This window comes from Sus scrofa, chromosome 18, assembly GCF_000003025.6.
Source record: "Sus scrofa isolate TJ Tabasco breed Duroc chromosome 18, Sscrofa11.1, whole genome shotgun sequence".
Taxonomy (NCBI): domain Eukaryota; kingdom Metazoa; phylum Chordata; class Mammalia; order Artiodactyla; family Suidae; genus Sus; species Sus scrofa.
In genome coordinates this window covers 38,234,971-38,262,440 of record NC_010460.4, presented here as the reverse complement: position 1 = coordinate 38,262,440, position 27,470 = coordinate 38,234,971, and the positions used below count along the sequence as shown (strand labels likewise).

Below are 27,470 nucleotides of genomic sequence, written 5' to 3'. Positions count from 1 at the left end.
AATAAACGTTATCATTGAGCTGTTTGGCTACTAAATCAAGTGGAGAGATCTCGTCCTAGGAGTTAGTCTAGGTCTGACTATGGTACCTTAGGCAATTTATTTAACTTCCCTGGAGTCTTATTTTTCTCATATAGAAAGTGAATTCATTGGACCGTAGCCTCTTAGTGCTAATTTTAAATGATCTATGGAATATTAAAATTAATTCAGAGGATTTTTATATTCCTAATTGCAGATATAAATAACTATAAGTTTGGAAAATGACTAAGTGTAATCTAAAATATACTCTTCCTTATAACATTGGAAGCTTAAAAGTAACACCAAGATGCTGCCCCTTCTGCCACCCTTATCCTCCTACTCAGGCCGACTCCTGTCCACAGTTCGAAAGAGATAACAGAAAATCATTTTAAGCTGTCATTTACCTCAAAGTAAACTTACAAGTGTGATCAGAGATAGAAACAACATAGGTACTAAGCACCTGTGAAAATAAATTTTGACGATTGCGCAAGTATCTAAAAGCTTTTTTGCCAATACTCTGCTTTAAAAATATAAATTTACGTGAATAGTTGATTGTTATGATGATTTGCCTTTGAACAGTCTGTTTTCCTCTAATTTATTGCTATGGGTAATTGCCCTATTTTGCCTTTTTTTCAGAAAAAAAATCAACTTTTGTGATCCTCATCATGTAACGTTTTAGTCCATTGTTTCTCAAGATTTTTGCACTCATAAACACCAATTATATCATCTATTGGGGATATGATAAAATTATGTTAAAACTCATGTTAGGAGTTCCCATCGTGGCTCAGTGGTTAACGAATCCAACTGGGAACCATGAGGTTGTGGGTTCGATCCCTAGCCTCGCTCAGTGGGTTGAGGATCTGGTGTTGCTGTGAGCTGTTGTGTAGGTCGCAGACACAGCTCAGATATAGCATTGCTGTGGCTGTGGTGTAGGCTGGCAGCTACAGCTCTGATTAGACCCCTACCCTGGGAACCTCCATATGCCATGGGCGCAGCCCTAGAAAAGGCAAAAAGACAAAAAAAAAACCAAAAACAAAAAACCTCATGTTAAATCTATAGACCTCTATTATTGCTCTATATAATAGCTTTATCCCCATAGACTTTGAAAATTATATTTAAGAAATTAGGGAACGTCCTTTCTTAATTTTATTCTCATTAATTCTTCTAGGACATTTATTCATTAAGTAGGCTGAGTTGTTAAACCATGTCCATTAAGTGTGCAAAATCATGTTACCAATCAAATGTTGGGGCTCTGAGAAGGTAGGATTTCATGATCGAGTATAGCTCTCCTAAAACTCATGATCTTGTTCTCACATTCCCCACCACCACAGTCTTTCATTTTACTCCTGTTCATTCTTACTTACTCCTACTGGTAACTCCACTTAAATTCTCTCATGCCACCTCCTTTCCATAACTCTTTCCTCACAGTAAGTTTTATTTTTCCCATTTATGTTTAGTTGCATTTTCTCAGTTCTATAGATGTATTTTGCCTTAAACCCTAGGCAGGTGAATGGAGGTGACACTACTATCAACCTGTCCAGGAGTGCTGCCATTGTGAAGGGCAGATAAGCAGGTGGTAACAAGACCATTCCAGAGAATCTGGGCCAAGCCTGGGGACCTGCTGAGCTGGCCCAGCTCAGAGGCAGTAGCATAAAGCAGGAGGCATCACTTTTACTGTAAGCTCCTAGAGCAGGAACAAAAAGGGTGCTCCTCTTGGGGCATCAAGGGGGAAAAGCATTCTCAGACAAATAGTAGAAAGCCAAGACTGAAATCGCAGGAAGACCAAGTGCCAGTGCTTTATCCAGGAGTCTGAGGAAAGGCCAAGAGTTTACCTTGTGGTTTGGCTTTATCAGTATGTGGGTATAAGCAAGTGCCAGCAGCTAAACTGATAGCTGCCAAGAGAGGCAGAAAGCAAGAGTGTTGGATAAAACACGATGGCAGAAGAAGACACCATAGGAGTTGTTGAGACATGGGTTAGGAAGTAGATGGCCAAACTGGCAGAGGCTGCTGGGCCTGATCAGGCACCAAGAATGACAGAGAGACTGGCACAGGTGAGTGGCAGTTACTGGACAGGACAGACCAGATTGAACAGTACTATAGCTGAGGCCATGTGGGCATTGACTCAGGGAAGTTGAGGCACTTATGAAAAAAGTAGACAGACCCAGTAGGTAAGCCAAAGTAGTGAGTGGTCAGGATGAACAGAGACAGGGCAGGCCAGATGGCTCTTACTCTGTGTCCAACCTTCCAGCTTCCATCAAATAACCAAATTAAAATAAATCAATTTAAGCCAAGGTCAATTTTAAATTCTATGTTTTGCTGGTAAAACAGAATCATTAACTATATCAATAATGTCTGTCCTAAACCCATTATGAAATGGGAGCAATTGTATTCTTTATTATTGGTCTGGATATGTTCAACAAAAAAAGAAAGGATGAAGGCAAAACCATGCAACTATTTTTTTTTAAAACTGATGCACATTAATAAGATCTAGGGAATCTTGAAGAGATTTAATTGATAGTGTTGAGATTTATATAATTTTATGTTGTAAATTCATTTTCGAGGAATAATTTACTTCAACTAGTCACATTTTTATCTTCCACTAAATTGTAAATTTAATTTAATGAAAATAACTACTATTTAAATACTAACATAGTCCTTTTCTTTATATAAAACATAAAAGAGGAGTTCCCATTGTGGCTTATTGGTAACAACCCTGATTATTATCTGGCCTCAGGTTCAATCCCTGGTTTCGTTCAGTGGGTTAAGTATTTGGCGTTGCCATGAGCTGCAGTATAAGCTGAAGTTGGGGCTCTAATCTGGCATCGCTGTGGCTGTGGCGAAGCCCGGCAACCCCTAGCCTGGGAACTTCCATTTGTTGTGCACATGCGGCCCTAAAAAGCAAAAAAAAAAAAAGAGAGAGAAAGAGAGATTGTTTATGTATGTATACATATATGTGTCAAGACTGAAAATGAAACTCGGGTTCAAGACTTTAGCTAAGCACAGATAATTGACAAACTCACGAGTTAGAACTTACAAAATTCCATTGTGAAGTTGACTAACTTGTTAGTGTAAATAAGACTATCAGCATATAAAAAAAGGTAACCCTGTCTCAGTTGTAGCTATAGATTGCAAATCTTGTGTTCGTTCACATGTTTGCCAATAGATCTAAAGACTTTACTGAAAGCAGAAAATAATTAGAATGAAAACGGAAGTGTAAATACAATCCTAGTTGATTAATATGCTCATTGTACTTCTTTCTTATGATACTAGCAAATATTCCGTTTTTAAGTTGATCTGTGATACATTCAGCAGTATCATGGGAGCATAATTTTTTTAAATGGTTTGTCCAAAGTTTCTATCAATCCCTCCTAGCAACAGAACTAAGTGTTAGTTATTGCTGCCTGAGTTACAACAGCTGCCCTGGTAAGCTTGTCCAAATGGCGAATTAAATGCTATTCACAGTAATATCTGGTCTTTCCCACCCCCAAACATACACAGAAGATTTTTGTCATTCCTCACATTGGGCAATAGAAGTAACTCTAAAGGCAAAACGTCCTTCCACCTGTTTTATGCAGTAAGACAGACTCCAAGTGCGAGGTGGTGAAGGGCTGTTTCCTTGAATGGCAGCTGAATGTGCCAGCAGGATCTTTGGCAGCAACACCCGGGCACTGAAGCTGGGCATTCAGGAGAACTACATGGAGAAAAGAAACTTGAGCACACTGCTTCCTGGAACACTGAGAACCTGAATGGGAAATTAAGAAGCACCAGATTCTCTCTAGCCTTACACCAGCCAAGGTCAGATTTCCAAGCTCCTATTTATTCTAATCATTCCCCCCAAAGTGCTATTGCAATTGATGAAATAATGAAAATGCCCTCTTTTCCTTTTAGAAAATAGTGTTATTTACTGCTGTATTATGCTCCTGCTTGAAAAAATTTTTCCCATCCTGAAGTAACAGCTTCTTACCACAAATCAAGTAAGACCATGGTGAAGAGGTTGAAGGGAGACAAGGACTTACTCTGCATCTCAAAGGGCAGCTCCCTGGGAGAGGGTGCTGGATAGGCCAGCTTGCTTGTTGACCATCTTGCTAACAGAAAGCTGGGGCTAAAGTCTGACCTCTGCCAATTTGGCAGACACATATCTCCTCACTCAGCAGGACACCTAAGCAGGGACAAACTTAGGCAGGAGTAACTGCCACAGTAGAGCACTTATTGCCAGGAAAGAGGGTAAATCCATAGCAAAAGACCCAGGGCAAGTCACGGGCTTTTATTAAATGGGTGCTATCTGCCTGGCGCCCTCTGGAACCCAGTTTCAAACCTAAAACCTAGCAGTTTAGGAGAATAATAACCACCATCTGAGGGGGCAGGGGAGAATTTCTTTAGCAATTTTTTTTTTTTTTTTTTTTTAGCAATTTTCAGTTTTGCAGGAAGCTTTAAGGAATCGTTTACTCAAAAGCCTCAAGGATGATTTTAGTTAGAAAAAAAAAAAAAAAAAAGCTTGACTCCTTGGTTTCCTCTTGGGAAGATAAATTCATTATTATTTAACAAATGTGTTTGCTTATAAACAAATTCTTTCAAAACAGGATTCTGTCGGGGAAACTCACATTAAAAGGAGTTTTTCCATGAGGAAGAGATTAGAAAATCCTGTCCTGGCAAAAATTCTTAGGGGATAATTTTTAAAATTGTTTTCATAAAATTTGCAGTGGCTAACTTCCCGTTAAACTCTGTATCTAATTCAATCAAAGTACTAATGACTTTAGAAGATTGTTGGAGGAGTGGCTGTGGGAAATTCCAGAGCTGCTGCTGCCTGCAGAGACTTCTTTACTGACTGTCTCAGATCCCAGACAATGCCTTATTTGCCAGAGCTGCAAGGAAATGGCAGAAATTTAGTAAAAGTAGGTTCTTGCTTAAGCCAAGGGAACTTCCCTTAGAGTTGTGGATTCTTCAAAGATGTTTTACCGACGCAGAGGCCAAGCATGCATATAGACTTCCACAGATTCAAGAGATGTAGGTAAACGACATGTATTATTAGTCCTCCTTTCATCAGCAAGAACAAAATCAGTTGTTTTCAACTGATACAGAAGCATATTTATTTATTAAATCAACTGGCATTGCTTGTGTATCTTTCCTATGTCAGGCTCCGTGCTAACTGCTAGAGGTATAAAGATGAAAAGACTCATGGTGCCATGACCAGGATTGTCCAAAACTGACCTAGATGGCTGATTCTGGGTTGCCTGGACAATGAACCTGCTGGGACCTGGGCTCTTCACATCCTCCCTGCAGAGGAGTTATGCCCAAACGTCTCTTAGGACCATAGAAAACGTCTCTTAGGCCAAGGCCCTCAGGTACTGGCCAGCTGTCTTTACCAGGTAATTCCTGTAAAGAGCCGGTACATAACCCCGGATTGGATGATACTCAAGAAGTCTGATTATCCTCTAACTCTTGCCCTATAAGAAGGAGAGCAGCTAGAGGGCAAGTTCTTTTCCCTGGAATGTATACCTATGGTGTGTCCGGCAAAGAAACTTGCCTCATCTCTTCTCTTTTCTGGTTCATTCTTGCTTTGTAAATCTCTCCAATAGAGCCTATGAGATTTCATAGAATTCACAAACCCTGGGAGTTCCCGTCGTGGTGCAGCGGTTAACGAATCCAACTAGGAACCATGAGGTTACTGGTTTGATCCCTGGCCTTGCTCAGTGGGTTAAGGATCCAGCGTTGCCATGAGCTGTGGTGTAGATAGTAGACGGGGCTTGGATCCTGCGTTGCTGTGGCTCTGGTGTAGGCCGGCGGCAACAGCTCCAATTCAACCCCTAGCCTGGGAACCTCCATATGCCTCGGGAGCGGCCCTAGAAAAGGCAAAAAGACCAAAAAAAAAAAAAAAAAAAGAATTCACAAACCTTGCTGTATGACACATGATGAGTGCAAAAGGGTCTGTCCTACACAGTGCGTCTCAGCTTGTAAAACTACTTGGAACAATGCTGGAATCACTTGTTCTAGAACAAATCTTGTCCTTTGACAAAACGGATTTCATTTTCAGTTCTTGTGGGGCCTCTGGCCAAGGGAGGTTGTCTGCTGTCCTTCTTAGCTGGGGAGTGCCGATGTTACTCTGGTTACGGCTTGCTTAAATCTCCCTAACCTGATTGTTTGAGTAGATTTTATAGATGTTTCAATTGTTCATTTGTTTAGTCATTTAATCATAGCTGTTTTAAGACTGAAGAAAGATAATGTACTGAAAAGTACTTTGAAAAAGTATAAAGCTCTATTCAAGTGACATCATTTGAATATCAAGGGTGTATTTACTATACATTATCAGTTCCATTCTCTTTTTGCGTTTAAGATAGGAACTTATTTTCCAGATGAAGGCTTATTATGAAGCCCAAAATATTATGTATATCTATATAATATATATAGTTATATATATATGATATGGACCATGGACCTGCTCAGACCAAGTGAGATAGAGGGGTGGCATTCCAAGAATTCAAATGAGCACAGTTTGAAAAGCACTGCCGAAGATGATGAAGGGGCAAAAGCGTTTAGAAATTCCTTTTTAAAATAAATCCCACCTGTTCTGTAGCTTGACTGTGGTAGTGAATACATAAGCCTACACCTGTGATAAAACCGCATAGAGCAAAATGTGCACATACACAAACGAGTGTATGTAAAACCGTTGAGATCTGAATAGGATTGATGGGTTGTGTCAATGTCAGATAACTGGTTGTAATACTGTACCACAGCTTTAGAAGTTGTCATAGCTAGGGGAAATGGTAAAGGTACAACAGGGTCTCCTTCTGTTATTGATTCCAACTGCATATGAATTTACAGTTACCTTTGAGTAGAAAGCGTCATTAAAAATAATCCACGGTGTGGATTTCTTACCCTATCATTTTCTTGAAATCTCAGAACAGCCTAACAAAAACCTACCTATGACCATGAGCTGACCTTCTTCGTCAGCCGTACTAATGAACATATGCAAGTCTATCAGGAGACCTTTGGGTGTAAGTAGCAGACAATACTGACTCAATGGACTTTAGCGATAAGGAAAACACAGTGTTGGATACCATGAAAAATCTTGCGTAGGGTAGTCCTATGGTCAGTTGATTTACCAGCTTAACATCGCCATCAAGGGCTCACATTCTTTCCCTGCCATCCACAGCATGTGAATTTTGTCCTCAGGCTAGCTTTATCACAGTTGCAAGATGGATGTTATCATGCCATGTTCCCCATACAGATGCAGAGATTATTTATTTCCATAAGTGTCGTTTTAAGAGCAAGGAAACATTTGCAAGTCTTATAGTCACTCTGCCCACTTTTTTTTTTTGTAAGATTTTTATTTTTTCTGTTATAGTTGATTTACAATGTTCTATCAATTTCTGCTACACAGCAAAGTGACCCAGTCATATATATTCTTTTTTCTCACATCATCTTCCATCATGTTCCATCACAAGTGACTAGATATAGTTCTTTATGCTATACAGCAGACTTCATTGCTTATCCACTCCAGGGCCCACTTATTTTTATTGACCAGGATCAAGTCATGCCAGTCATATTGGAATTCCTGAAATTGCAACCATCATCTATGTTTTACAGGCTTCCCTTATCTATACAGACATTTCCTGTTCTTTTTTTTCCCCCCAGAGACCCATAACAACTTGCTTTTTGTTGGTTTGAGGTTTTATTGGGGAGGAAAAGGGTTAAGAAGCCTTTTTAGACTAACATGAATCCACACATTTGAGGAGAGGTGGAGGAAGTCATGACATTGGCCCTAACCTAGGCCAGCATGTTTAATTTTACCTGACTGATTTCCCTTTAGAATGTAAGTTTCTTCCCACTTAATTTAAAATTAATTTCTCAAATTTGTTTTTCAGAACTCAGCATGTCCATGTTCAATTTTATACGCCACATGTGTGCACAACATCACCAGTTCTCAAAAGCCAAGCCTGCAAATCTGAGGCCAGCAATGCCAGTTAATCTTCATATAGGACTTCCCATGTGCCAGTCACTGTGTGAAGCTCTTCAACCGTATCAGCTCATGTAACCCAACAATTTTATGAGGTAGGTGTCTTAGTCAGCTTGGGCTGCCATAACAAAGTGCCTTACACTGGTGGCTTAAACAACAGACATTTATTTCCTCACAGTTCTAGAGTCTAGAAGTCCAAAGATCAAGGTACCAGCAGCAGAGTCAGTGTCTGGTGAGAGCTCTTCCCTTGAGAGGCAGATGGCCACCTTCTTGCTGTGTGTTCATATGGCCTTTTGTCTGTGCTTGTGCAAAGAGGGAAAGTAAGCACCTTTCTGGTATCCCCCTTTTTTTTTTTTTTTCCCCAGTCTTTTTAGGGCTGCACCCTTGGCACATGGAGGTTCCCAGGCTAGGGACTGAATCAGAGCCACGTCTCTGACCTACACCACAGCTCATGGCAATGCTGGATCCCCAACCCACCAAGTGAGGCCAGGGATTGAATCCTCATCCTCATGGTTACTAGTTGGATTCATTTCCACTGAGCCACAATGGAAACTTCTCTGGTATCTCTTCTTAAAAGACACGAATCCTATTCAATCAGGGCTTCATCCGTAGGACTTTGTTTAACCTAATTAATCCCTTTGAAGCCCACGTCTAAGTATAACCACACTGGGGTAGGACTTCAACATATGAATTTAGGGAGAACACAAACATTCAGTCCACAATACTAAATAATGTTCTCCTCATTTTTCAGATTATGAAACTAAGGTCCAGACAGGTTGAGTAATTTTCCCAAGGTCATAGAGGTAGTAAAAAGGCAACACTGGGATCTGAACTCTAGCATCATGCTCTTAACCACTGTGCTATGCTGTCTTTAATCACCTAGCATGAGACTTAATATAACATCCAGCAACCCATCAACATCATCAACATCTAATAAGCCCAACCTCTGGTAGAACTTTAAACCTGTCCTATAGTGACAAGAGCTTTGCTATGCCTTTTAAAAAGTTTCCCTGAAGGGAAACAATCTCTCACTATTATTATTATTTTATTAGAAATAGATTTCAGTATCAAATTTAGAGAAATGACATGTATTTACTAGAATCTAGTTCTTTAAAGTGAAACATCAGACTGAATTAAGATGGTGGAATAAAAGGACTGGAGCTCACCTTCTCTCGTGAAAACAACAAAATTACAACCAACTGCTGAACAACCTTTAACAAAATAGAAACTATCAAAAAAGATATCCTACTCCAAAAGACAAAGAAGAGGACACATGGAGATGGTCATGGGGGCGATTACATGATATGAGCAACCCCATCCTGCCAGGTGGGTGGCCCACAGACTGGAAAGTAACTATATCACAGAGGCTTACCCATGGTAGTAAGAGTTCTGAGCCCCACATCATGTTCCCAAACCTGGGGATCTGGCATTGGGAGGAGGAGCCCCTGGAGCACTGGGTGTTGAGGGCCAGTGGAGCTTGTGTACAGGAACTCAATTGGACTGGGGAAAACAGAGACTCCACGCTTGAAAGGCACACACAGGCTTTCATGTGCTCTAGGTCCCAAGGCAGAGCAGAGACTCCACAGGAATCTGGGTCAGACTTGCCTACTGTTTTTGGAGGATCTCCTGGGAAAACAGGGGTGACTATGGCTTCTTGTGGGGGAAGGATATTGGAGGCAAAGTTCTTGGGAATAAGCATCAGCATGAACTCCTCTAGAGGTGGCCATTTTGGAAAAATCTGGCCCCACCCATCAGGACTGAGAAACCTCAGGCCAAACAACCATTTTTTTTGGGGGGGGGGGGGAAACATAGCCTTACTCATCAGCAAAAGGCTGCCTAAAGACTACCCCAGGCACAGCTGCCTCTAATCATACCCAGAGACAAAGCCCCACCCATCAGAGGGATAAGAATCAGCTCCACCTACTAGTGGGCAGACACCAATCTCTCCCATCAGGAAGCCTGTACCTGTACCAAGCTCCCATGCCAAATTCAGCCACAAAGGAGGTAGCAAGAGAGCCACATCAGAAGCAAGAGAGACTACAACCCTATTGTTTGCAAAAAGGAGGTATGCTGAAAATCTATACAAGATGAAAAGGCAGAGAATTATGACTCAGATAAGGGAAAAAGAAAAAGCCCCAGATGGAGTTCCTTCAAGGCTCAGCAGTTAATGAACCTGACTAGGATCCATGAGGATGTGGGTTGAGGATCTGGTGTTGCCGTGAGCTGTGGTGTAGGTCGTGGATGTGGCTCAGATCCCATGTTGCTGTGGCTGTAGTGTAGGCCAGCAGCTGTAGCTTCGATTCAACCCCTAGACTAGGAACTTCCATATGCCTCAGCAGCCCTAAAAAGCAAAACAAACAAACAAAAAAGCCCCAGAAAAACAGCTAAGTGATCTGGAGATTACCAATCTCCGTGAAAAAGACTTTAGACTAATGATAGTAAAGATAATTCAAGATCTTGGAAATAAACTGGAGGCAAAGATTGATAAATTACAAGAAACACTGGGAAAAGAAAGAGAATATTTAAAGATTAAGCAAGCAGAATTGCAAAATACAATAATTGAAATAAAAAAATTCACTGGAAGGAACCAAGAGCAGAATACAGGAGGCAGAAGAACAAATAATTGAGATGGAAGACAGACTAATGGAAATCATTGATGAGGAACAGAAAAGAGAAAAAAGATTGAAAAGAAATGGAGACAGTTTAAGAGAACACTGGGACAATGTTAAATGCACCAACATCCATATTACAGGGGTGCCAGAAGAAGAGAGAGAGAAAGGGCCAGAGAAAATATTTGAAGAGATAATAGCCAAAAACTTCCCTAACATGGGGAAGGAATCATTCACTCAAATCCAGAAAGTATAAGTATAAAATAGACCTAAGGAGGAACACCATGAGACACATACTAATCAAACTGACCAAAATTAAAGACAGAGAAAATATTGAAAGCAGCTAGGGAAAAGGAGCAAATAACATACAGGAGAACCCTGATAATGTTATCAGCTGATTTTTCAGCAGAAACCCTGCAGGCCAGAAGGGAGGCATGATATACTTAAAGTGATAGAAGGAAAAAACCTTCAACCAATATTATAATACCCAGCAAAGCTCTCATCCAGATTTGAAAGAGAAATCAAAACGCTTACAGACAAGCAAAAGCTAAGAGAATTCAGCACCACTAAACCAGCTTTACAACAAACACTAAAGGAAATTCTCTAGGTGGAAAAGAAAAGGCCACAACTAGGAACAAAAATATTACAAATGACAAGGCTCGCCAGTAAAGACATATAGATAGTAAAGGTAGCAAATCATTCACACACAAATATGCTACCCAAACCAGAAATCATGTGAGGAGGGTACAAATACAGGATACTGGAGATGCATTTGCAATTAAGAGACCAACAACTTAAAACAATTTTGTATATATATAAACTTCATGGTAACTGCAAGCCAAAAATCTACAATACATTCACACAAATAAGAAAAAAGCAATCCAAATACAACACTAAAGATAGTCATCAAACCACAAGAGAGAACAAGAGAAGAAGGGAAGAAAAAAAAAAAACAACAAAAACAAATCCAAAACAATTAATAAAATGGCAATAAGAACATATATATCAATAATTACCTTAAATGTAAATGGATTAATGCCCTAACCAAGAGATATAAACTGACTGAATAAAACAAGACCCATTATATATGCTGCCTTCAAGAGATCTACTTCAGTTCTAAGGACACATACAAATTGAAAGTGAGAGGATGGAAGAAAATATTCCATGCAAATGGGACTCAAAAGAAAGCTGGAGTAGCACTTCTCATATCAGACAAAATAGACCTTAAAGAATATTATAGGAGATCCCGTCGTGGCACAGCAGAAGCAAATCTGACTAGGAACGATGAGGTTGCAGGTTTGATCCCTGCCCTTGCTCAGTGGGTCAAGGATCTGGCATTGCCATGAGCTGTAGTATAAGTCACAGATGCAGCTCAGATCCCACGTAGCTGTGGCTGTGGTGTAGTACAGCAGCTGTAGCTCCAATTCAACCTCTAGCCTAGGAACCTCCATATGCCGTGGGTATGGCCCTTAAAAAAGAAAAGAAAAGAAAAAGAACATTATAAGAGACAAAGAAGGACATTACATAACGATCAAAGGATCACTCCAAGAAGAAGATATAACAATTGTAAATATATGTGCATCCAACATCGGATCACCTCAATATATAAGGCAACTGCTAACAACCTTAAAAGGAGAAATTGACAATAACACAATAATAACAGGGGGTTTTGACACCCCACTCACAGCAATGGATAGATCATCCAGATGGAAAATCAACAAGGAAACACAGGCCTTAAATGATGCATTAGATCAGATGGACTTAATAGATATTTATAGAATATTCCATCTAACAGCAGCAGAGTACATATTCTTCTCAAGTGTCCATGGAACATTCTCTAGGATAGACACATTCTGGGCCACAAATCAAACCTTGGTAAATTTAAGAAAATTGAAATCACATCAAGCATCTTTTCTGACCACAACTCTACAAGACTAGAAATCAACAAGGAAAAAACTGCGAAAAAAATCAGCCTGTGGAGACTAAACAACATACCACTAAACAACCAATGGATCACTGAGAAATTAAAAATACCTAGAAGCAAATGACAACAAAGACACAACTATCCAAAACCTATAGAATGCAGCAAAAGCAGTTCTACCTCGGGAAACAAAAAAAATCTCAAATAAACAACCTAACTTTACACCTAAAGCAACTAGAGAAAGAAGAACAAACAAAACCCAAAGGTAGCAGAGGTAAAGAAATCATAAAGATCAGAGCAGAAATCAATGAAATAGAAATGAAAAAAAACCATAGAAAAGATCAGTGAGACCAAAAGCTGATTCTTTGAAAAGATCAACAAAATTGATAAACCCTTAGCCAGACTAATCAAGAAAAAAAGAGAGAAGATTCAAATTAATAAAATTAGAAATGAAAAGGGAGAGGTTACAGCAGACATCACAGAAATACAAAAGGATCATAAGGGACTACTGCAAGCAACTATATGCCAATAAAATGGACAACCTAGAAGAAATGGACAAACTCTTAGAAAAGGACAATCTTCCAAGACTAAACCAAGACAAAACAGAAAAGATGAACAGGAGTTCCTATCATGGCTTAGTTGAAATTAATCTGACTAGTATCCATGTGGACACAGGTCAATCCCTGGCTGCGCTCAGTAGGTTAAAAATCTGGCATTGCTGTGAGCTGTGGTGTGGGTCGCAGATGCAGCTCGGATCTAGCATTGCTGTGGCTGTGGTGTAGACTGGCAGCTGTAGCTCCAATTTGACCCTTGGCCTGGGAACCTCCATGTGCCGTGGGTGCAGCCCTAAAAGACCAAAAAAGAAAGAAAAAGAAAAGGTGAACAGACCAATCACAAGTACTGAAGTTGAAACTGATTAGAAAACCTCGAACAAACAAAAGTCCAGGACCAGATGGCTTCAGAGGCAAATTCTATAAAACATTTAGAGAAGAGCTAACACCTATCCTTCTGAAGCTATTCCAAAAAGTTGCAGAGGAAGGAACACTCCCAAACTCATTGAATGAGGCCACCATCACCTGATACCAAAACCAAAGATACCACACACACACACAAAAAAAAAGAAAATTAAAGGCCAATATCACTGATGAGCATAGATGCAAAAATCCTTAACACAATACTAGCAAACTGAATCCAGCAATACATGCAATACCTTAAAAGGATTGTACGTCATGATCAAGTGGGATTTATCCCAGGGATGCATGGATTTTTCAGTATCCGCAGATCAACCAGTGTGATACACCATATTAACAAACTGAAGAATAAAAACCTCTCGATAAGATCCTCTCGATAGATGCAGAAAACACTTTTGACAAAATCCAACACCAATTTCTGATTAAAAAAAAAAAAAAAACCCTCCAGAAAATGAGCATAGAGGAAACCTATCTCAATATAATAAAGGCCATATATGACAAACCCACAGCTAACATCGTTTTCAATGGTGAAAAGCTGAAAGAATTCCCACTAAGATCAGGAAGAAGACAAGGATATCTGCTCTCATCACTACTATTCAACATAGTTTTGGGAGTTCCCGTCTGCATGTCCAACTGGGAACCATGAGGTTGCAGGTTTGATCCCTGCCCTTGCTCAGTGGATTGGGGATCTGGCATTGCCATGAGCTGTCGTGTAGGTCACAGATGTGGCTTGGATCCTGCATTGCTGTGGCTGTGGCATAGTCCAGTGGCTGCAGCTCCGATTGGACCCATAGCCTGGGAAACTCCATATGCCCTGTGTGGAGCCCTAAAAAGACAAAAAGACAAAAAATAAAAATAAAAATAGGAGTTCCCATTGTGGCGCAGTGGTTAACGAATCCGACTAGGAACCATGAGGTTGCGGGTTCGGTCCCTGCCCTAGCTCAGTGGGTTAACGATCCGGCGTTGCCGTGAGCTGTGGTGTAGGTTGCAGATGCGGCTCGGATCCCTCGTTGCTGTGGCTCTGGCGTAGGCCAGCAGCTGCAGCTCCGATTAGACCCCTAGCCTGGGAACCTCCATATGCCGCGGAAGCGGCCCAAAGAAATAGCAAAAAGACAAAAAAAAAAAAAAAAAAAAGGGGAATATTTCTCAGCCATGAAAATGAATACAATAATGGCATTTGCAGCAACAGGGATGGACCTAAAAATTATCATGCTAAGTTAGTCAGACAGGGAGATACAAACATCATATGCTATCATTTATATGTGGAATCTAAAAAAAGGATACAGTGAACTTCTTTCCAGAACAGAAACTGACTCACAGACTTTGAAAAACTTATGGTTACCAAAGCAGATAGGTTGTGGGGGCAGGGATGGGCTGGGGGTTTGACATGTAAAATTAGGTCATGATAATGGGTGTACAACTATAAATATATTTAAATTCATTGAATTATAAAACTAATAAAAACAATAAAATCAAATAAATTGTACATCATAATGAAACATTTAGTGAAAACTTCCTTTGTGTTTATATTTATCCCCTGCTGATTGTAAATATAACCAGTAGTATTATTTTAAAGGCTGTATCACTTTTTTTTTTTTTTTTGGTCTTTTTGCCATTTCTTGGGCCGCTTCCGCGGCATACAGAGGTTCCCAGGCTAGGGGTCTAATCAGAGCTCTAGCCACCGACCTACACCAGAGCCACAGCAATGCGGGATCCGAGCCGCGTCTTCGACCTACACCACAGGTCACGGCAACGCCGGATCCTTAACCCACTGAGCAAGGCCAGGGATCGAACCCGCAACCTCATGGTTCCTAGTCGGATTCGTTAACCACTGAGCCACGACGGGAACTCCAAAAGGCTGTATCACTTTTTTAAAAACTTAAAGCTTTGTAATCCAGATTTCTGTACAGAAAACTGGAGCATTGTAATTTGGTGAGACTGTTCTGACAATTCTTACCAGTCAGGGGAGAAATTATTTTGCACCATCTTATTGACCTTGCTATGTTCCAATCAAATATATACTGAGGGGAATCTGATTACCTGCAGCCATAGGATATTTCATGGGAGTTGGCAGAGAGAGACAAAATGCACTGGATAAGAGCAGATTCTAGAATCTAGCTATCCATGTCTGAATCCACACTCTGCTGAGCCCTTGAGCAAGTCACTCAGTTTTCTCTGTTTTACTTTCCTCATTTGTAAAGGAAACTAGTTGTAGCTTTTACCTTATGAGAGGATTAAGTGAAAGAATCCATAAGTGGAAATTAAGTCGTTCCTGGCTCACCAAAAATCAACTTTTCCCCATGTTATTGAGATACAGTTGATATATAACCTGGTATAATTCTAAAATGTATGACATAATGATTTTATATATGTATATATTGCAAAATGATCACCACAAAGTTAGTTAACACATGCATCAACTCACATAGTTATACGTGTGTGTATGACAATTGTGTGTGCATGTGTGGTGAGAAATTTTAAAATCTACTCTTTTAGCAGCTTTCAGATATGCAATCCAATCTAGTCACCATGCTGTGCATTACATCCCCAGGATGTGTTCACCTTATAACGAGAAGTTTACACTCGCTAACCACCTTCTTCCATTTCCCCTCCCACCCCTCATCCTGCCAACCACCAGTCTACTCTCTTTCTATGAGTTTGGGGGGTGTTTTTTTTTTCATTCTACATATAGTTAAAATCATATAATGTTTGTCTTTTCTGTCTGACTTATTTCTCTTAGCAAAATGACCTCAAAAAACCAACTTCTTTTAAACTGTAAACTTTGAAAGAGAATGTTTCATACTTTTTTAATTCCCCAAAGCCCCTAGCAGGAGTGGATATAGTGAGTGTTAAATGAAAGAATGATAAATGTCTTGAGGGCTCAGTGTCCCACCAAGGCCATTCTCAGTATTACTGATTTCACCATGAAACAGTGGAAGCCTCCCACTTGAGGTGAAGCAGGGCCTCACACAGGCAAGAGCATTGCTAGACCACAGGCCTCGCTCCTAAACCACAGCTACACACCGAGCCTCACATGAGAACTGGGGAGGAGCTCTTGCTTGGTTTCCATGATAAACAGGTTCTCACCTGTGTAATTCTTTGACATAAATGTACACGTGTGAATTTTTTGACGTAAATGTACACGTGTGTTCAGTCTTTTTTTGGAGAAGACATTGTGGTATGTGGTATTTATCTTCAGTATCTATTTAAAACTAGTTATTTCAGTGTTTAGAGTGAGTTAAAACTATTAAGCACTACATAAAATATATTTTGGCCAGCTGAGGCTAATTTTAGATTTGTTAGTATTGATACCCATCAGCACAATTACTGCCACCACAGACCCTATAGCATCTGTTTGAGTCTATTAATATGACTGGGAACTTTTGTGACTTGGAAAGCAGACCCAAGTGTAGTTAATGGCATGGCTAAGAACCATGAAGGTTGAAGGATGGTACAAATTCTCTTTCCACCTAGTTCTTTGAACTTGGTTTTAAGCCCCAGGGATTAGATAGATGAAGGCCAGATATTGGGACCATTATTCACAAGAAACCTTGATGATTCTCAGTCCAAAGCACCATTGATTCAGATCCCAGGTGACAAAGTGGAGCACAGAACTGAAGGAAGAGGCTGTTTTCCCAGCTTGCTCATGAAATCTTACTCTGCTCTGACAACCCAAAAGCTGGCTGACTTGGCAGCATTGAGAGAGACGGTAGACTTGGCACCATCAGCGCTGCTTTCATGCTGGGCAGTGACAGCACTAATGCTTTCCAAGTGGCCCTGCAGGAAGCAAACCTGGAGGAACCGGAGCAGTAGAGAAAGGACCAGGTGGACCTGTGTGGTTAAGGCAGCTGGTTTGTAAGTACGAATGACACATCCTGTTGGGGAAGCACAGAAATAGCTGCAGGACACTGAGATCAAGCTAAGATCTTGTTGTTAGCTTTGTAATTTGAACATCAAAAGGAAGCATAACCTGATTTTACATTGTCTGGGAGACCTTGACAAACTGTAACTAAACTGTAATTGCAATTAATGGACTATTTTATAGGTAACAATTTTACAGAGTAATTGGTGGCTTGCAATAAAATGAGATTGGTGATTTACAATAAAACAAGGAGATTATACCCATTGCCAAAATATCTATGACTTGGAAAGACTGAGACACAGGCAAAACATCTGAATTGGGCTAAGCAAAAAGAGAAAAATACAGAGCTTAGAAAGAATGATTGCTTCATGAATAGCTTTTTACCACATATTCCAGCATTTTATTTCAAGAAGAGCTTAGAAGCAGAAATGTGGATGAAAGATGGACTGAGGACTTGTTTTGGGCATTTGCATGCCACTTTACTTAAGATGGAGAAGATGTTGTTTGTTCCCATCAAAGGATGAGGGGTTGATGGATGTGGGTACCTTTGTTACTGCTGCTGATTGCAGGGTATCCTTAGCTTTTGCGCCATTTCCAAACCAGCCTTGTCAACTACCACAGGATACATGGCATTGGCTTCCTTTTCTCCAGGTGAGAGCCACCTGGCAGACAATGGATCCAACACTGTGGGAGGCCTGGCTACAGCAGCAGCAGACCAGTCCCGTAGATCCTCCGCACACTTCCCGTTGATTGGCATCCCATTGTGGGTTCCAATGAGATACCTTCTAAGCAAACTCTTTTGTTAGAGCAGCTGTCCTGAGAGCAGAAACCAGGAAAGCACTCAGTGGCAGCCCAGCTTGACCATCTCATACCATCTAATTCCCTTTAGCAACAAACCTTCATCTACTCATCATTCAGCTCTTAGCTGGTAAGTCACTTCCTCGGAGAAGCCTTCCCTGACTAGGTTAGAACTTTCATTGCCCTCTTTACTTCTTAATAGTTAATTAGTACTGACATAATTGTGTATGTAATCACTGCAGATAACGTGAGCAGGGATCATAATGTTTGCTGCTGTGCCCTCAGTGTCTGGCACGTAGTAAATAAAAAAATATTTGTTGCATGAATGAATGTTAGTGTCATTTGCAAGGCCTTCCCTCCTTGGCTTAAGCCTTCAGCTAAAAAGCACTTGCTGTTTTCCCCATTTGTTCCACTCCTGCTATGTATACTTGTAAATTATTTTTTGCATCAGATAAGCAATATGAATACATACTCATTGTAAGAAAAACTAAATAACACGTATATGTACACATGAAAGTTATGGTCTTATCTAGGTAAATTATGCCACAATAAAACTATTTTTAAAAAACTACAATCCCCTTCGGAATTTCCCACCATTCCAGTCCCATTCCTCTTCCCAATCATAAAACCACTGTTAATAGTTTCATGTAAACTTCCAGGTAATTCTCCAATCTGCTCTCATACATATATGTATCTTCATATATATGTGTGTTTTCATATGCAAATATTCATGTAGATATGCTTTTTTTTTTTTTTTTCTCTTTCTGCCTTTTGAGGCCGCTCCCATGGCATGTGGAGGTTACCAGGCTAGGGGTCTGATTGGAGCTGTAGCCACTGGCCTACGCCAAAGCCACAGCAACACGGGATCCAAGCCATGTCTGCAACCTACACCACAGCTCACGACAATGCCGGATCCTTAACCCACTGAGCAAGGCCAGGGATTGAACCCGCAACCTTATGGTTTCTAGTCAGATTTGTTAACCACTGAGCCATGATGGGAACTCCTAGATATGCATATTTTAATGTGTGTGTATATACATACATGTGTGTATGATGTACACATACAGAGTTATTTAGTTGCAGTCCAAAATACTCTTTAGGAGCCATGCTAGATGTTATAGAGGGGATTTAAACAGGTGTTTGAAGAGTTGAGAGCCCAGAGACCAGCAGGAAGCCACTATCCACCCTGGGGCTAGAGGGGCAAAGGGTGAAGACAGTGTTACTAGGGCACTGGTGCTGGGGCCACCTGTAAAATCTGGAACCATGGCAACACTTACGGATAAAGTAGGAACCATGGAGAGAGGGTTGTACAGCAGGCTCTGGAGACTTGGACAAGATGCTGCCAGACACCATCTGAAGCAGAGGGAAGGGGAGAAGTAACCTGGCTTCTCCCCTCCTCCCGTTTTCCAGCGTTCTATCCCTGGCCCTCGTCTGAAAGGGAGCCTGAGAAAAGTAGCTCCCAGGGATGCAAAGCCCGAGATTGTTGATGGCAGAAAATATATCTGAGAGCAAACAGACATAAGACCAGCATACATGGCTTAAAATAAAATACATAAATAGCACCATGGTATGTGCACTGTTCTAAACTTATCACATCCTTTTTGTAGGGATGAAACCTGGATAAAATGGCAAGTGAGAGCAGGCTTGATCCACAGAATCAGGGATACAGCAATAGCACACACAGGTGGGCAGCAGAAAACAGATGTGGTACAGGAGAAATGCACTCCCAGCTAAAAGAAAGACCTGTCACAAAAAGGCAGCTCAAAGGACTGATGTGGCCACAGGTCCTGTTTGAGGTAACCAGGTCTGACCCGCTCTACAGGGCAGGGTTGAGGGCTGATTACTGCCCATGAATAAGCTCAAAGACTCAGAGATTTCAGAGTCTGAAGGGAATTTCAGTATCCCATTTCAATTCCTAACTGCTACAGAATCAGGAACCAAAAAGCAAAGAAGTAAAGTGATGGGCTCCAGCAGCCCAAAGGACCACGAGTCTATTTTTCTCATTTTGTGGTTTGTGGGGCATGTTTGAGGAAGTGTTGGGGGACAGTTCAGAACCCATGCCTCCTCTTCCTGCTGTGAGTCACTGAGCAGCTGAGCAGAGAAGCTCTGATGAAAAACAAGGAGTTCTAGAAGCACTTGCTCCAGTATAACCTATTTTGTAAACAATGCTAGGCACCTGGCGTGTCTTAGGAATGAATTCACACACAAGAAAAAGGTATTTTCCTTAGAAGCTCCTCTAGCCTCCAAAGTTTGGTTTTAATTGCCTTTGGAAAATTGTGGAACCTTCAGTCTGTTCCAGGCCCTGTGCTAGATTCAAAGATGAACAAGATGTAATAATGAATAAGCCATGTATTTCCAGGAGTTCTATGTCTCATAGGGTAACAGAAGTGAATACAAATGATGGTGATGTAATGTGATAAATATAACAAAATCTGTAACACAGAAGAGGAAGTGAATAATTGCTGGGAAGAGGAGCTCGGGGGTAGACAGAGAAGGCTTCACAAAGGTGACATCGGAGAAGGTATAGAAGCAAGGACAGGAGCTCTGCAGACCTCCGGCTCAAACTTTAAAATAACAGCATTAAGTCAACCTTCTTGAAACTCCTCAGGGGTTTACAAAGCAACTGTTCTTGCCCCATTTATCTCCTTTTACATAATGGAAACCACACACATGCATATGCCATTTTTGAAAGTAAATGATAGATAAAAATGAGTCCACTGGCCACATCAACCAGGATCAGCAAGACCAGATTGCCCTTCAGAGACCCTATACACTGAAGAAGTGAGGCTGTTCCCCACAACACAGTAACTTAATTTCCAAACAATGCCATCAGTCAAACGCCTGTAAGGAAGTCCAGCTAGGTTCTAAGTTTTCCTGCAATAACATTTTTTATATATTTTTGAAAATATCAAGTAGCTTCTTACTACCCTCTCATTATTTTGGTGGCTCTGCTTTGCTGGTGCCCAAGCATGCATTTGACTTGCCTGCAACTAACCGTGCCCTGAGGAGGCAGCCCCCTTCCACTCAAGACACTGCAGGTGAGGGCAGCCTCAAGTTCACATCCCTCTTCTCAACCAAGCGGAAGTAAAGTTGTTCTCTCACTTCCTCACACAGCACAGGCGTTATGATTTAGCTCTTCATCCCTTTCTGTCGGTAAATACCTTGTGACTCAGGAAGTCCATCTGAGGGCCCAGTGGTCTGGTTAACCAGAAAGAAAGGCTGATGTGAGAAGTGACTAGCAGCTTGTAGCAAGAGGTGGGCCATTTTACAGTGAAGCGCTTAAGGGCAAAGGCTTTTGAAACACTTGCTCTTTCACTTCCCCATGTGGTCTCTGGGCAGGTTACTTTACACTGGTGAGCCCAAGCTTTATCTTCTATAAAATGTGCTTAATAATAGCACCTAGCTCCTAAGGTTATTTTTCACCAAATATTTAATATCCTTCTTACTCTGTTCCAGGCACTATACTTAAACAGGGAGATTCAGCAGTGAGCAAAAATTCCCCCCACCTCTGCTGGAACTGCCATTCCAGTAGAAGATAGACAATACAAATAAATAGGTTATATATTATGTTAGAAAGGAGAGAATGGGAGGGTTACCATCTTCGATGGAGTGAACAAGAAGAGCCTGCAAGAGAGTGGGGTGGACACTGGGGCGACAGCCTTCCAGGCAGAAGGAACAGCCTACACAGAGGCCCTGAGGCAGAAGCAGGTCTAGCATGTTTGAGGAACAGAGAATCTGTCTGGAAGCAACTGAGGGTGGGGACAGAGGAGGGAAATGAGGTCGGAGAGCATGAGAGCAGAGGAGTGGCGTGCGCTGACTCATATCTGAATAGGATCAATGGGCTCTTGGGTTGGGAAGGGTTTAGGAGGGCAGGGTGGAAGCTGGAAAACTGGTTAGGAAACTCCTGCAGTGATCCAGAGAGATCCTCCTCACCTTGACACTTGACCCAACCCACTCTGGATAAGGGTGCCTTTTTTGTGAGCTGATTCCATGCATGCCTATCTGGCAAGGGAAGAGCTCAGCTTTGTTCTCTTCTCTGCGTCTTTCTCAGCCAGTCCATCTACTGCTGTCATTATCATGTGCCTTACTCATGCTGCTCGCAGTCTTCTCCTTGCCTTCTCTCTTTGCCTCCTGCGCACTCTCCTGTCTGGCTTTCCTTACTCTTGTGAACGGTCTTTTTTTTTCTTTTTTTTTTTTTTCTTTTTTTCACAAGGCACAGTTGAGGTGGCTTGTTTTGAGTCTTAGGGAGAAAGCAGTGTGCCTCCTGGCCTTTGAGCTCCACATGGCACATCCAAAGGATAAGGGAGCAGAGATGGGGTGACGGGCACTTAAGGTGCCCAGAGACGGCTCTGCCATGAAGGTTGTACCAAAGCCACAGGCAGAATTTTTGTTGCCTGGTCAGACTTCAGCCAGAGAAAAAGAAGCTTCTGGGTATTTTAGGTAATGCTTCAAAGGATGATAATGCAGGTAGTTAGAGGCTGACACCACCGCTGGATAGACCAGGAGAATTAAGACCAAAAGGCCATTTTCAGGAAATCAGGAAGTATGAGGACTATAGAGAAAACACCACCAATAACCTCACAGCCCTCAGCACCAAAGCAAGTTGTTCTCAGAAGGAACCTCATTGATACTAGCCACTAGCTTGGTGTCACAATACCAGGTAAGGTGTTGTCACCATGGGCAGTTGGGGTATTCCCAGAAGCCATTCTCACAGTGGGACTAATAGCCATGACTTAACTATACATAGAAGTGCTTAAAAATCACATATCTCACTAAAGCCAAACTCAGCATGTCCCCAACTCAACTTCCCCTTGGCCAGAGCTCTAAGATGCCCATGGCCACTCTAATCCCCTCCACCAGGTGACAGAAGGGAAGTCAGAGTGGAGACGGGCAGGACCTTTAATTGTGATTTAAAATACTCTACTTTTGCTAATTTTACAAAAACATATGGCCCTGTGCACACATAGCTATGACCTTCCCAGGGCCCTGAAGGTGTACCACAGGTGACTTCCTGAAGCTCAAGCTTCTCATGGAAAAACTCCCTCTGCCTAGAAGAGAAGTAATTTACCTTCACCGGCTGCAGAGCTAGCTGGTCATAGGAGGAGGCTTTGGACCAGTGAGAAGGGTTTCCTTGGGCTTTGTTTGTAGCAGTAATATTTTATTCAGCTTGGGAGTTGCTAATAACACTACTAGATGATGTATTAAATTAATACGAATTTGAATTAGTAGATAATGAGCTGCTTTATGTAGCCTTTACACTCAGACTTCTGAATCACTCCCTTTTTGTCAATAGGCCCCTTGGCTTGCCCATTCAACAAAAATTTATTGAGGGTCCCCTGTGCTAAGCTCACAATGGTGAGGAAAGTAAACACAAGCCCTGCCTTTATGGGGCCCTCAGAGGAAGAGACAAATAATCAAATAATCAGCCAAGTCTCTAATTCCAGGACTCAAGAAGAAGAGTTTAGGGTCTTACCGAGAGTGCAGGGCAAGAGATCCTAACCCAGTGGACGTGACGGGAAAGACTGAGGGATTCCTTCTCCCGGGAGTTATTTTTGGGTGCCTTCTTTGCACATGGTGCTAAGGGCCAGGGTAATGGTGAACAAAAGCTGCAGCACCCTTGCCTCCCTAGAACTCTCTCTAGGAGGCATTTTCACAGAATCAGATTGCATCTATCTGTAAATATACATCTATCTGTAAATCACTCACTATAGTCTGAGTGATTCAGAAGTCTGATGATGGCCTCCAAGAAGGGGCAATGCAGGTGAATACGTGGGCTTGTGCATGGGGTGAGGGCAGTAGGGCAGGCTTTCTGCAAGGGCTGCAGTGCACTGAGAACCAGAGGCAGACTTAAACCGACGGGTGAAAAACCAGAAGGGCTTATGGGCCATCTTCTAGGCAAAAGGAACTGTAGGAAGGAAGACCCAGGGACAGGACAGAGGACACAGCACTTAGAGGGAAGAAAAAAAAGAGGCCAGCATGGCTGGGACAGATCCAGGGGAGGACGGGGGACAGTATGGCTTCATGTGACTGGAAAGATAGGAACGGACCTTGTGCCCAGTACAAATGGGAAGCCAACAAATACAAAATAAATGAAGAAACGAAAACAAACAAAAACAAACACATAGATACAGAGAACAGAGCAGTGGTTTCCATAAGGGAAGGGGAGGGGGAGGATGAAATGGGTCATGGAGTATGGTGTATGTCACCAGTGTATGGTGACAGACGGAAAGGAGATCTCTGGTGATGAGCAAGCCATAGTGTATACAGAAGTAGAAGGATAATGTAAAACACATGAAATATATAATGTTATGAACCAATGTTACCTCAGTAAAAAAAAATGTAACCTTAAAAGTAAATAATAAATAAATTAGAACATTCTGAGGAGTGGAGAAACGCAGCTCAGTTGGCACTTAAACCGATTGCGCTGGCTGCAGCAAGAAGACTGGATTACAAGGGATGCCTTGGCAGTAGCTGCCTCCTAATTACTTCCCCCTTTCTCACTTTCCTTTCCGGTAGCTGCGGAGATTTAAATAAATGCGTGCCTGATACGCAGTTAAAAGCACCCCAACAATGAAGGGCTGTGTGGCCTGGAGAAGAGCACCCTGCCTTCAGTCAGGCAGCGCACACGAGATCTCCCCCGCACCTCCAGTTGGCTGCTGGCACTGGACGGGTCCCTCACCCTCTCTAAAACCCACTCTCCACCTAGTCTATAATCTGGAAGAACAATGCCTACTCCACTGAGTTGAATGAGCAATAGAAAAAGTGGGGGCAAATTACCTGGCATCTGGCAGAAGTCAGGACATACCAGCTGTGATTGGAAGTAATTACAAGCTGGTCAAGCTAGTGAGAGGATGCGTTCTAACCAAAGCTATGCTAGCAAAAGCCCTGGGAATAGAGCACAATCTCTCCTATTGAAAACTATATAAAATGTATGCAATAGTATATATTTACTTAAATACCGCCTTTTTAATAGATAGCTAATGAAATCTTCCTAAGACAACTGTTGGAAAACGTCTATATGACTTTTATACAATAAAGTTTAAAAGTTTCTCAGTAAATTATATTGTACGTGAATTGCCTTATCTCTGGTCTTTTCCTGTAGGCAGCTCTTTTCCGGAGAAACTGAACATTAGTTTCTCATGAATGATTTCATTTCTGTTTCTCCAGAGCCTTTTAGAGAGTCTAGCACTTGGTAGTAGATGCTCAGGAAAATACTTGCAGAGTGGAAAAACAAAGAAAGCATTAATAAATTTAACTTATGGGTCTGGCATCTATATTTTATGAACCAAAATTAAGACGCATTTTCTGGTCTACACAATATGAATGTCTTAGAGAGAACTTGTTATGAAATATTTGAAATCCAGATTGTTCTGGAAATTTCAGGATGTATGAACAGATATACCTCAAATAGCTGCATCAGTTTTAAAGGAGCTGCAACAAGTAGCTATAACAAGTTCCACTGTGAGCTTGTGTTCTACTTATTTTTTAGCATAAAAATTGTTCCAAGTCCTTTGTTCATAGAAGGAACAAGCTATAAAAATTGTTCCAAGTCCTTTGTTCATAGAAGGAACAATCTAGAAGATTTTAAAGGTTGCCTGTTTAACCATTAACACAAGGACTCAGGATCTGCTTTTCTCTTTTCCTGCTCTATAATTAATTAGTTGCCCTGATCAGACCTCTTCTGTCACCAGAGAAAGGCAAGTGAAACAGCCATACATTTTGTTTGTTAAGCACAGCTGAGACTAGCTCAACAGAGTGTCAATTCAAAAGAGGGAAATAAAATATGCAGCAAAGTGGGGAGACAGAGAACAAAGAATCCAGTATGACAATTAATAGGAGAGCTAAACAAACATTCAGAACACCATCAGGAAGGTAAAAAGCCTCAAGTGTCCAGAAAAGAGAGAAACTGGAGGGGAAAGGCTGAGAGTAGCTGGAAGGACCAATTTAAATCAATGAAGAAATTTAAGACTTTGTCTTAAAGGAATTTATTTTTTAGCCACATCCACGACACCTCGGTGTTCCTGAACCAGGGATAGAATCCATGCCACAGCAGCGACCCATGCCGCTGCCGTGACGATGCAGGAACCTTAACTTGGTCTGCCACAAGGGAACTCCTAAAGGAATATTTTTAAATTTTATTTATTAATGATTTTTAATTTTTCATTATAGTTTTTTATAGTCTTCTGTCAATTTTCTACTGTACAGCAAACTGACCCAGTCGCACATACATGCATATACATATATATTCTTTTTCTCACATTATCCTTTACCATGCTCCATTGCAAGTGACTAGATGTAGTTCCCAGTGCTATACAGCAGGACCTCATTGCTTATCCACTCCAAATGCAATAGTTTGCATCTATTAACCCCAGACTCCCAGTCCATCCCACTCCCTCCTCCTCCCCCTTGGCAACCACAAGTCTGTTCTCCAAGTCCATGGGTTTCTTTTCTGTGGAAAGGTTCATTTGTGCCATGTATTAGATTCCAGATATAAGTGATATTATATTGTATTTGCCTTTCTCTTTCTGACCTAGTTCACTCAGTGTGAGAGTCTCTGGTTCCATCCATGTTGCTGCGAATGGCATTATTTTGTTCTCTTTTTTATGGCTGAATGGTATTCCATTGTGTATATATACCACATCTTAATCCATTCCTCTGTTGGTGGACGTTTAGGTTGTTTCCACATCTTGGGTATTGTGATCAGTGCTGCAATGAACCTATGGGTACATGTGTCTTTTTCAAGTAAAGTTTTTGTCCCAAAAGTGGGATTGCTGGATCATATGGTAGTTCTATATTTAGTTTTCTGAAGTACCACCATACTGTTTTCCATAGTGGTTGTACCCTAAATGAATATTTTTTAAGGTCAGGTTTATTGAAGTGTAATTTGTAGGTGGTAAAATTCACTCTCTTAGTATATAGTTCTGTGAGTTTTAAACATCATATAAAGTTGTGTAGTTACCATCGCAATCAAGATACAGAACAGTTTCCTAATCTCAGAACTCCTTCGTGCCCCTTTGTATTCAACACCTGCCTCACCCTTAGCTCCTAGCAACCACTATTCTGGGTTCTGTCCCTCTAGGTTTGCTCACTTTAAAGGAATTTAATGACAGAACTTTAAATGGGGGGGGGGTACTGAGATTTTTTTCCCTACCACTTACTCACTTTCTCCACCCTTCAATAGCATCATTTGCTCAACTCATGTTTATTAAGGATCTGTTATTTGCAATTACAGCTTGTCTATGAGAAGGTTATATCTGCATTTCTCAGATGGGAGGTGAGAGTCAAAGAGGTGCCAATCTGATAAGAGGCAGAGACAAAATTCAAAATCAAAGTTGACCAA

The 27,470-nt window shown here is 41.3% G+C and overlaps 1 long non-coding RNA gene across 5 annotated transcripts in view; it reads left to right on the top strand.

Annotated features, from left to right (window-relative positions):
- The window catches only part of LOC102161969, an 87,801-nt gene that overhangs the window by 22,177 nt on the left and 38,154 nt on the right, over positions 1-27,470 (top strand). For 3 of the 5 annotated variants that reach the window (XR_002340253.1, XR_002340252.1, XR_002340254.1), the window contains exons 3-4: positions 7,878-8,064; positions 17,036-17,325. This is a non-coding gene — a long non-coding RNA (uncharacterized LOC102161969). The remainder of the gene's footprint in view (positions 1-7,877; positions 8,065-17,035; positions 17,326-27,470) is intronic. The other 2 variants (XR_002340256.1, XR_002340255.1) reach the window with 1 other exon arrangement.